Here is a 12,196-nt window from a genome sequence, read left to right as displayed (position 1 = left end):
TTTAAGCCCAAAGGTGGGGGTGTTGGGGGGTTTGTTTTGTTTCTTTTGGAACAGTAACCACTCTCCTGTACTGTCAACATGCCATGTCGGATGTGTCACTCGAGGCAAAGGCAAGGTTGAATGAAATAAACTGTAAGACAGTATTAACTGAATACTTTTTGTAGAATCTTGGGACTTCTCAAATAATTAGGCTCTTAGCTCTCACGTACCTTTTGAATGAAGTATTTGTGACTCTGGTAGCTCACTGGTATTCAGCAGTCAGAAAACTGCTGCATGTGTGAACAAATGGTGCCTGTAGAGTAGATAAAACAAGAGTGCATCTCTAAGAAATCAAGAGTGCATTTAATAGTGTGTGTGGGCATAAGCTGGTGGTGCTGGCAGACAAGCAGTGTAGTGGTGCTGTAACTCTAAGGATTGGTTATGAGACAGCAGGAACCCATCGTGTCCACTGTATAAATCTATACCTTGCCCTTCACCACCCAATCCAGCTCTAGAGGGAAGGCAGTGTTCCCATTGTGTTCTCTCCAGTCTGAGGGGGGAGATTTTCAGTTTCTTGATCCCACAGCTCTGACGTGCCTCTTCAAAGGACGCAAAGTGTGCTTCATTGGATGTGACTTCATTCAAAGCCTGGGTTTCACTTGATACTACTGCCTCTGCATCATCAGCTTTTTCATCAGCATTTTCCAGTGTTAGGTGGACTGAGATAGTGCTCCTGACAGGGCTGGAGGAAGAGAACTGTGCATACAGCAAGGCACATGGCCTTTCTTATGACAGCCTCCTCAAGGAAGCCTTGGCAGAGGGGAACAAAAGAAGTCATGCCAAAGCCTGGGTCTGCCAGGAGAGATTGAAGTAATGTCTGGGAAAACTTGAACTGTTCTTTGAAAACCAAATCTGTTCTTTTGGGGGTTTTCTTAGAAGCTGCTTGTGTTCAGCTCCTAGTAGTTGTGATTACTTAGTGGGTTTTTTGGTAGTTGGAGCAATGATGGCATCTGACACTGTTGTGTATGCAGAACGAGAGGCTGCTGCTTCTGTTTTCATAGAGAGAGCATATTACTTCAAGTGAAGAAACAGTAAAATGTCATTCAAAAATGTGTATTGTGGCAGTGGAATTTAAGCTTAGTGTATTCTGTGCTCAATTGAGCCATTGTAGCACTTGAAAGTGAAAGCTATGCCTGTAGTATCAAAGCCAGTTTAATAAATTAAACATTTTAAAAGCTCTTCAAACATAATTTAAAGAAAACCCAAACCCTGAGTTATAGTCATTCTGTTTCAAGTCGTTCTGACATGTGTTTGTGTTTCAGTTCTGACAGTGTCTTTTGAACCTCTTGATGAGTGAATATTTCCAGCATAGTTGTTAGAACCTGGAATTCCCAGCCACTTCCAGAGCTTGAGAGATTTTTTTTTTAACATCAGCAGCTTCAAAAGAACAATTATTAAACTCGTTTGAATGTCAAGACAATGGCATGAAGCAATATGCCAGTAATCATGATATAGTTGTTTGGGTTTTGTCTGAGATTTTGCCATCAGGTTTTTTTTCCAGTGGAGAGTTGGGATGCATATATGTATATACATATACATATTTGTGTAGAGTGAGTGCTAGGTAAAAATTATCCAGTAATATTTGGACATTAATACAAATTGTTTCTTGGAGCCTGACCTGGTCAGTTTATATCTAGCTGGACTCTAACTTTGTTACTCAACTTCAGCTCACGGTTTTTGTCAACATTGCTTACATATTTCTTTTTCTGCCAATATCACATGTGTGAATGATATCAAAACTAAGGAAGGTCTCATAGATATTTTTGGGCCAGTTGAAACTTCCTGAGATTTACTGTTATATGAAGCATTGTCTATGAAAAATAAGGTCTTGATTATCTTGCCTGAAAGAGCACTGCTCCAGGGATGAGTCAAGGCATAGGTTGCAGGCTCCAGCATGTAACAGGTTGAGACACGAAAGTCATTAGGTTTCTGACTCGTATTACATGTAGTCTAAGGGCCAGAAGCCTAAAATGAACCTTTCATCTGTGGGCCAGGTACCAGAGTCATCTTTCTTTGTGAGATTGAAAGGGTGATATTCAAACCAGCAGCTTTGGAGTCACTCTGACTTGCTGGTGTGAGGGAGAACTATTCTGATAGAGCAGTCTCTGCTTTGGAGCAAGGGTACTCCTCTTTTGGGGTCAATAGCATCTCATCTTGTACCTCGCTATTTTCTTCTTCCTGGGCAGTAGAGTACGAATTGGAAAGAGTAATTTAAAAAAGAGTTCCTTAAATGATATCAGGTAAAGACTTGTAGCTTGAAGGGATCATTTTCCATAATTCTTCTGTTAGGTTCCCCAACCTGGTTTGTGCCTTGACATGTAAAATGCCTACTGACAGATCTTTATTCATTCCTCCAAAGAAACCTTGATGTGACTGTAAAAGTGTCTTGCTGCTGTTGCTGGATCCCTGCCCTTTGCTTTGGAAGGACCATTGTAGGTTTCTCTTAAATGCTCTTGTGCTTTTTTTCTTTTTGTGAAGAAGCCAAAGAATCAGAACTGATCTGTGTTTTGGGCAAAAGCTGACTCAGTGAAGCAATCTGACAGACAAGCAGCTTATCTAATAGATAGTTTGCATTGAGTAATCCTAGAATTACAAATTCTGAAGCTAAAATAATACTTTAAAAAGCCCTCAAAATTAATCTTAAAATCTAGTAGCATATAATTTCAAAGAGCCCAGTTATAATCCAGACTAGGGAGAACCTATTGTTTTCACAAGGAAAACCCCTTATGAATACTTTAGCTCATGAACAGGCTTCAGGTTCTCCCAAGGAACTGGTGAGACCATGCCTCAAACATGATCTCATGAAGCTAAATAATACAATTTGCCAGACTCAGGCTTCAGGAAAAGGCAGTGTGAATCAGCCTGTCTACCAAGAAAACCTGATGTAAGGTCTCTCTGCTGAAATAAAAAGCAATTTTCTTTTAAAATTTGAGGAGGGAGCAGGTGTCCTTCTATGTAGCTCTCTCCACCAAGAATGTGGACCTTGTTGCAATCACCCCTGCACAGACTATACAACTTTTGGTTTACTTAAATTACCAGTTAAGTTATCTGGCAACAAAGAGCTATCTGTTAAAGCCTTGGGTGTACAATTATTTTTTTTTTAATTGCTTGGTTTTTGCAAATAAAGGGTTTTTTATTTAATTGTTGTCTTTCCATTGCCCAGGAAAAAAAAAAAAACAAAAACACCAAACTTATTCCAGGAAAGGTAGAGTCAAGATAAGGATATGCTAAAGGAGACTTTGTCGCCTGAGAGCTCAGGCACATACATGCAGTGCCATTATTCCTTGTGGTCACCAGAAAGCCTGAGGAGAACAGGTTGAGGTATTAGAATTTATTATTGTGAGTAGAGGAAGCACTGGCTGGTTAGCTCAGATTGTTTAACCCAAGCAGCCTACTTTCCTTACACTGCATTGTCTTCTTGTGCTACGATGGAACCCTTTGCTTGGAGTCGGCATTCCTACATCTCTCAGCCTTAATGCTGTCTGCACAGCATCTACCAAAGGTTATTGTGTACCAGGCTAAGACAACCTCAACTGACTATCGGAGCTAAATGGGAAGATGCTTAACTTTGATCATACAAGCATCAGCTGTCTGATATCTCTGATATCAGCAATATCAGCAGTGTTGTCTATCTTGTATGTTCAAAGCATCTGAACTTTTAATTAGTTCAGTCCAAGTCATCTGGTGCAAATATTTGCATAACATCATGGCATTGGATTGCCACATCCTATATTCCTACCACAGAATGGGAAAAATTCACTTAAAGCCTTGTATATAACTTTGTAGAATGTTTTGGAGTATCTGTTTTTGTTGCTACATCTCCCATCTTGAGTTACTCCCTGCATATGAAGATGGATTCTTCTTATACAGTATTTCACAATCCTTCCAAATTTCTGCCCAGGGCAATTTCAGGTTTTCATATGAACCAATCCATTCGTGTCCCAGTTTTCTTACCCAATCTTCACTCTCAGCCCTCAGGGAAATTAAATTTCACACACTTAGATCCAGTTAGGACACTGGCTCTTTTTTTTTTTTTTTTTTTTTTTTTTTTTTTTTTTTTTTTTTTTTTTTTTTGTAAGGGTTTCTTTTGCATTGAGAGCACAGAATTACTTAGGAGAATGCCCAGATTGTCCTTGGCCTTTTTTGAAAGTTTGCAAGAAAGACTTATCCTTCACAAGTTGTGTAGGTAGACTTCCAAGGACATGCTGTGCATCAGGCAGCACTGCTTGCCTGATACAGAGCTCTGGCAGTTTCTGTTATCAGTCCCTGGGTCCAAAACAAACTGATACGGCCCTTAGCTCAAACTCCTACAAATTGAGCACCATGCTGGAGACTTCTGTCTTGCTAGGAGACCTGCTGAGGTGAGGGTGGTCTGCACTTTGCATAGAGCTCCCTCTGTAACACCTCCATGAAAGCAGCCCTGTCACAACTTTCCTACTCGCCTTGGAAAGTACTTCTCGAACTGCTCTAAGTTATGCTAAACTTGAAGAAATACAAAATTTTCTAACTAATGAGCAATTAGTGATTTGGGTTTTTTAAGGAAATATTTAGAGAGTGGATGTTACTGCATCTTTATTTCCACTCTCCTTATTTGGCTTATCTTCCTGAGAGGTACATCTCTATCTGAATCTTTCTAGAGTAGCAACATCAGGAGCAAGCTTCTGTGAAAGAGCAGGCTTGTGTGAATGTTTTCAGTATTGCTGTAACCAGCTTTGTCTGCCGTATTAGCATGAATGGTCTAGGTCACAGCTTTTTAATATTTTGTAACATTCCTGGCAGGAGGGAAATAGGCTGAAGAAGTTGGCAGAGGGTCAGTTAAATCTTTGTTGTCTATCCTGTCTTCCTCATCTCATTATTCACCTTTTATATTTCATCATTTGATTGGTGCATGGTCCTGTGGCAAGGAAAAGTGAGGGCTTGGGATAGGGAAATACATTGACTCTCACTGACCTGTTCTGTGACCCAAGATAACTCATTTAACTTTGAGCTTCACTTGCTTCTTACCAAGGTTAACAAAAAAGCAATTTGTAGAGTGCTTTGGGATGATGATTGAAAGTGTAAAAGATTACTATCTCTAAGCATAAATATTTATGGATCCAGTAGCAGAGATTGAGGTTGATGATGTTGGTATCATCAGTAACATGTATTAATAAAAAATTAACTGTTGATTCATGAGAACCAGACTCAACACAGTCAGACAACACAGTTGTGTTGCTTAGTATAACCACATATACAGACTTGGAAAGAAAATAGAAACAGAACTGTGAATGATACTATACTTTATGCCTATTTAAAGAAATTCAGAGAATTTACACAACTGATATTTTAAAGAGAACTCTCTTGCAACACACATCTGTCAATAAAGAGCTCGAAGGGGTGTTTTCTGGTCCTAGCTGAACCAAGATTAATTGTAGCTCTAGGTATGTATATTGAACTTAGGGTATATATTGACGTCATTTTGCCTCAATTAATGAGCACCACAGGTCAGTCATCACTGTTGCCTCAGTAGAAGTAAATATTTTTCAAATTGTAGTCCTGTAATATGTTTAACTTGCAAGGTCAGCAAGTTGCTGCTGTTGCTTGTGGCTGGTGACTGGTGAAAGAAATAGCACCATCAGATTAGCAGGCTCTCACATTATGTGGTCAGTAACTGGTGGTGAGTCATTCCTGAAAGGGGCCACAAAATTGATGTCTGTCTTCCTTTTCTAAATGTCAGTAAAAGTGAGCTTATGTGTACTTACTTGGAGAGTAAAAAGTAGTGTCCTGTACTCATTCAATGTTTTTGCACTCAAATGTGTGAAATGACAGTAAAATCAAATTGTTGGAGAGCTCTTTGCACGTATGCGGAGCCAGAGAAAGTAGATGTGCAGACTTGATGCTGCAGAGGTTCATGCCATGGTTGTCTCTGGCTGCCTGGCTATGACAGTGTATAAGGAAATATGTTCAGAGGAAGAAGTGTTTAAGTTGAGGAGTGTTAGAAAGCTTAAGGCTTCAGTTCCTTATTTCTGAGGCTAGTAATCCTCAGAAGGAGCAGTCTTTTTTCTTGAGGGAAAGAAGAAAATCCATAGCCATATCATCAGTGCCTTCTTTTGCCAGTTGGCTCATGTGGGTTTGTAGGGGTTGGATCAACCTATAAGTCCAGCAGAGAGGAGGTTGTAAACTAGTCAATAACTAGTTTAAGGGTCTGTGCTTTGAGAAATCATTTGATTGCAAAGGCTGCTTGGAATCCTTGGTGGATGGAAATCTGTGGATGGGAACCTTACAATTTTTGTATTTTTCTGCCCAATAGCATGGTTTCATAAGCTAGACTGAAGGCACCCAAGCATATTTCTCACTCTGCATGACCAACACCTGGGAAGATAAAATAATATTTTGACTCTCTGGGTCTCACTGACCTAATAAGAAAAATTCCATTAGAAACTGAGGTGGCACTGAAGTACTCTGCTTATTGGTCACTTCTGATTTGGCCCAGGTTTGAACCATAGTCATGAGATTCAGTGGTTTGTTTTGCCTTTTATTGTACTTACAGAAGTTCCTGATGGCCAGGAGTATGTTAGCACAAGGTTCTCATTCTGCTCCCACATAAACTGTTAGTATTTCATTGGACTTTCATAAATTGCAATGTAGTTGCTAAACAAATTGGCAACTAGTATATACATAATTGCAGAAGCAAACATTTAGCTTTCAGTTTTGCCCCACCCGGCCACCTCTTGGGTGTGTTTGAAGCTTTAGGATATAGATTCCAACTTCTGGCTTGCTTCTTTCTGGTGATGATCAGCCTTCTGGCTGGGTTTCATGTATATAAGTATACTTCCCATTTGGGGATGTATTTGCTGAGGTTGCACAGGAAATGGTAAAAACTACTCAGGACTCAAAGGTTATCTGCAGTCATTTTAATGCAAATAAGGCACAAATGCTGTGCTGGCCAAGGGAATGTCACCAGATCCTGTTATGTGAACTTTTCCTCGAACTTAACCAGTCTGCAGTTTATTCAAATGTCATAACCAGACAAGTATCATCTGGCAAGCTTTATTCTCCTTTTGTTCTCAACCTTTTTTTTTGCCTTGGTCTACACCGTGCAAGATGTTGATGTCTCTTTGACTCTTGCCTTTCAGTATCTTTTTTTCTGTCCCTGTTCTGCTCTGGGCATTGGCCCTACTTCTGTCAACTAAAGTCCCTCATTGCTTTGTCTTCATTTCTTTTTCATACAGACTTTTCTATCTCTGTTGGAAGGAGTCAGAGCTCGCAGAGGTCACAAGTGATCTTTACTTGACCAGATCAAAGCACATTGCTTGCTTGCTTGTCCTTTTCCCCCCACACATACGTGGTTTTCTGGCTTTTGTTAATAGTGAGCTGTCTTAGAGTAGGTAAGCAGCAAGCATATATTATAGATATCTCTGATGATGCTTTTGCTCTTAGTGACATCAGTTCAGGGATGCTCTGGGACTCATTCATATTGATCTCTTTCAGTGAGTCTTTAAATCAGTAATTAAATAAATTGTTTCTAGCCCTGATGTGTACATTAGCTTGGCTCTGTAGGACTCTTCCAGTTGTCTCTGCAGCTCATGTGGGCATTTTCTAGGCACTTTCAAGGCACTTTCTGCCTGCTTCAGGGAACCAACGGGCTTCTGCAACCGTTTGAAAGCATTTAAACTGAGCTTGTAGCTGCTACTTGTGAATTGCTTTGTAGAGACATGCCTTTAGGAGAGCAGTGGGCTCACAGTCACTTTCCTATCCAGTCCTTCCACTGTGCAGCACCGTGTGTGTTGACACTTGGGTAGCTCAGGTGCTCAAAGCAATATAGCACAACGCTCCACCTGGACTCGTTTTTCCTGCTTCCAGCAAACTCAGCTGTGCCACGTCTGGTACCCAAGCTAATTACTGAAGACCTATCTTTCCTATTTCTTCACACTGCTGCATTTTGCAGAACAGGCATTCAGCGAAGGAGAGCAACACTGGCCATTCAGTTTCCATGAATCAAAACCTTTCTGTTTGCAGAGGATTAAAAGAGGTAAAGGGGGAGAGTAATAATAGAAAGGTGCAAGGGTTTTGTTCAGAGGTGAGATCGTTGCACAGAGCAGTGTTAAAGGCAATGAGTATGCTTCAGCTGTTCAGCAATTTATAAGGATAAATTCTACCTCCTAGACAGCAATGGGGTTTTCATGATAAAATGTGAGAAGCCTGTCAATCAAATGGTAGACATAATTGTTCTTTAAGTGACCTATTAATATCCCATTCCTTTTAATTAAAGATTGTATTTGCATTCTTGTTCAGGCCATATTTGAACAGTAAAAACTCTTTCTGTAAGAGGCATGTTGCAGCTGAAAGACTGTCATAAGCTGTGTGACACACGTAAAACAAGAATGATTGAAGTCCCAGTGCAGCAACATGTGGCTTGCCTTTGGCTCCCTGCTGACACAGAGGGAGATGGAGGGATAAGCAGCATCTCCCAGAACCACACCCAAACCCTTTGCATTCCTTGCCTAAGAAATTGCTTGTAGTTGCTTATTGTGGCATAGAAAGTTAAAATATACAGCATTTGCCATAAGTGTGTCACTTCAGAGCAAATGATGGATTATGTCCTTCCACACCCCAAAAGTTGTTCTTTGTTCTATAATTAAAAAATAAATGTTGCAACGTTGAATTGGAAATATTTTGTGCCATACAATGAATTTGTTTTGTTAGGTTGCCTGGGTGTAATTGCAGCAATGTCACTGCATTAAACCCATGTCATGGGGTACTGGTTTCCTGGCACTGTACCAGTGCCAAGCACTGCTTTGCTTAGCAGCTCTATTGCTGTTTATCTCTGTCAGTCCCTGTGATTATTTTGCTTCTGTGAAACTTTTTTTTTTCCTATTTTGTTCCATGCACACTATAAATTATAGTTCTGTTCAAGTGCTAACCACAAATCCCAAACAGTGGGAAGCGCTGCCACGTTCGTTTTACGTCCGCCCGAACTTGTCGGTGATGTGAGGGGAAGAAGACGCTCCAAACCATGACTGTCTGCTGGGCCCCTTCTACCCATCTGAAAATTGATCCCTCTTAAACAGTTTAGAGGACCCTCGGGGTCTTGCAGCTTACATAAAAAATGAAAGCCCTTCCTGTCTTAGAGCAGTGCAAGCAGTCAATACAAAAGAGAAAAATGATCTTTTAAGTGTATCCCATTGAATCCATTATCTCGAGGGCCCGTGCTTGATGCTCCATCAAAACATCATCGTCTTGGTGATACAAAGGAGAGAGGGTGAGGGGATATTCAAGAGATTTCAGAGAAAATGCTGCAGAACTATCAGTGCCACAGGACAGGCTAAATATGATACAAGCCAGAAAATGAGAGCTGCAGAAAAACTGATATGTTCCTCCTTATAGCATATTGAATTTTGCATGTTTGAAACAAGGAAATCTTTCAGGAAAACTTTTGAATGTTTCTTTTGTGGTATGAAAGTCCTGTTGGGCAGCTTGTACAGTAATTCCTTTGCTTTCAATGAGCTTGTAAATTTGCAGGGGTTGTTTTTTTTTATGTATATATTACAATGATAAAGAAAATAATGAAGCAAATAAAAAAGTGTTTGTACCATCAATAGATTATACCCTTGCTGTGAGAGGTAGTGATAGGGGTTGAACTGCTCTCTCATTACCTGAATTGGTGTTGAATTTCTGCTTCCTGTGAGCAAGTGTTAGGATTGTTAGTTTTTAAATGCTGAAGTTTTAAAAATCTTTTGCATGCCTGTATTAATAGTTCATATGTTTTTCGTAGACTAGCATGAAAGGAAAATAATTGATTTCTGTTGTTCTAAGTTTGAAGTATTTACAATGTCACAGTGGAGTTTTTTACCAGATTACAGGGGTAGGAGCTGATTTTTTGCCCTCAGTGTTTCCTTACTGGAAGTAGTAAGAATGTTGCTCTTCTGGTAGATTATAAGCAGTAAAACAGAAGAACTGGAATTTATTTTCAATAACCAGTAGCATCAGTAATTCAGAAATACTATTTTAAAAGGGTGTATTTTTGGAAGACAGAACAAGGAAGAAGCACTATTTCTGAATGTAACTGAGCTGTCAAACGCACATCCTTTGGGGTGTCTTCCATTTCCTTTGGTGAAAGCCTAGCTTAAGTAAACTGAGCAGTAGAGAGTGGGTGTGTGCCTTTGCACAACAGTACACACCAAACCCATGCTTTGTTGGCCACGGTGATCCCAAAGGCAGAGTGCTGTCAACATTCCTAATTGGTTATTACCCAATAACACACACCCTCCAGTGTCTTGGGACTACAAAACACTTTTTACCTAGCCTTCCTACATGAATAATGAAGCACTTCAAATATTCATCCAATTATAGTCAGCCTCTCTCTTGGCTAAGGATTGCCAAATGCAATTGGACATACTTCTGACATAGAATTTCAGGCTATATCTATGTTGGAAGGGTTTAGTCATAATTCTTGACTTCTGGGGAGAGATTAGATAACACCATGATGGTAATTTCTCCAGCTTCAAAAGCTATTGTTTATTCACTTTTGCTGTGAAATTCTATGTACTAGCGGTATAATGTGGGAGTTTTAGGAATATTTTTTTTTCATTTTATACCTGGAGCTTGTCACATGAAACTGCTCATGTTTGTTTGAAACAATGAGATGTTTTGCTTTTTCTGCAAGTGCTGTGGCTACAGCTGCACAGGACTGAAGTTGCCATAAAGTATTTGAAAAGCAGCTAATGTGTACTTTTCGAACATGTAGGCTATACTTATATTCATCTTATATTTTTTCTGAATATTTTGCTGCCCAGCACGATTGACTCCTGATGTGCCAGTGGTTGGCTTTTAAATATGTTTTTCTCATGCCCTGCTAACATTTTCAAAAACAATGTCCTTATCCTTTGCAGAATATTAGGGTTTATTTTTGGTTTACTAGCTTCTCCTGTGTATAAGCTCCCCTGAGTGATAATCTTCCCTCTGGGCTTCCAAAACCTGATGAGGGTGGTGTTTGATACCCCTGTTCAAGACAGCTTCCAGCTTTGCTGCAGTAATGCCTTAGGGAGCCACACTGGCTGCATCGTGCTGCCACAGAGAAAAGCCCAGTGTCCATCGTTGTGGTGCAAAGGAGAGTAGGGAAGTAGGTGGCAAATGTTATTCTAGGGAGGTACAAGCTGGCAACAGTGGCAGGTAGGATACCTGCCTGCTTATTTCCCCTTTAGAATGACCTTATGGGAAAGGGAAGGGAGAAAAACTGCTGCTTTTCTGTAGCTAAAGCGTATTTGGAGGCTCCACTTTTCATCAGGCATTCTCATTTTCCCAGTTTCTAATATTGCTGTCTCATAAAGCTGGGCCTTGGGCCATGCCTCTCATACTGGCCTTCCCTTGCTTAGTAGCTAACCTCGATAAACTCATCAGCAGAGCTACAATTGCACTTTCCCACTCCCACTCTGGATTAATGGTGTAGCTCTCCGAAACTGAATGGATGCTGCTCTCCAGACCACAGAGGTCTGATTCTAGGTGAGCATTTAATTCCCCTCATGGGAAGTAGAAATAAAAGCCCTAATCAGGTATGTTTCATGCTTCTCTCTTGGGTAGGCTCAACAAAATGAAGGATGAAAAAGATGCTATTGGAAGTTGTTGCGGTGTGCTATTGTTACAAGGCATAAAGCACTGGTTTGAAAATAGAAACAGCTGGTATGGGTGCAACTTTCAGTTGTGTTTAGCTTCCACCTGGGTCAGTTTATTATTTCCTATTAAAATGCAAAGTAGTTCAATCAGAGGCATAAGCCCTTCTTCCTTTTGTTTATTAATAAAATCCTGGAAACGTGATAAACATGAATGGCCCTGGGAGTGATGAAGAACATATAACAGGTTTGGTATCATGTAAAAAATGTAAAGCTGGCAGTGCAGTTCTTATTCAAAGAAGAAAAATGAGTCATGTTGTTCTGCAGACCTGAACCTGAGCCTGCAGAAACTCTGCTGGGCTGTGCCAAGCTGTTTCACACTGGGACAACTCATCTGCGATTCTTCTGGGAGTATTTCTTCCAAGAGCCCTTTCTGTTGCTGTGAAGGACCACAGAAAGGGCTCTGTCCTTTGACCTTGCATGCCAGAATATTTTTCTTTGCAGTGTGCTTCCACTGAGAGAGGTGATGAAAGCTTTATCAGTTGGAAATTGCAGAGGCTGTAGACAGA

General features: G+C 40.3%; 1 protein-coding gene across 7 annotated transcripts in view; it reads left to right on the top strand.

Annotated features, from left to right (window-relative positions):
- KCTD1 (potassium channel tetramerization domain containing 1) overlaps positions 1–12,196 on the top strand; it is a 99,473-nt gene that overhangs the window by 67,687 nt on the left and 19,590 nt on the right. The gene's annotated exons all lie outside the window — the stretch shown is intronic.

The sequence above is a fragment of the Zosterops lateralis genome, assembly GCF_965231275.1.
Source record: "Zosterops lateralis genome assembly, chromosome: 1".
Taxonomy (NCBI): domain Eukaryota; kingdom Metazoa; phylum Chordata; class Aves; order Passeriformes; family Zosteropidae; genus Zosterops; species Zosterops lateralis.
Note: the sequence above shows the minus strand (reverse complement) of the source record. Positions and strands in the feature narration are given on the sequence as shown.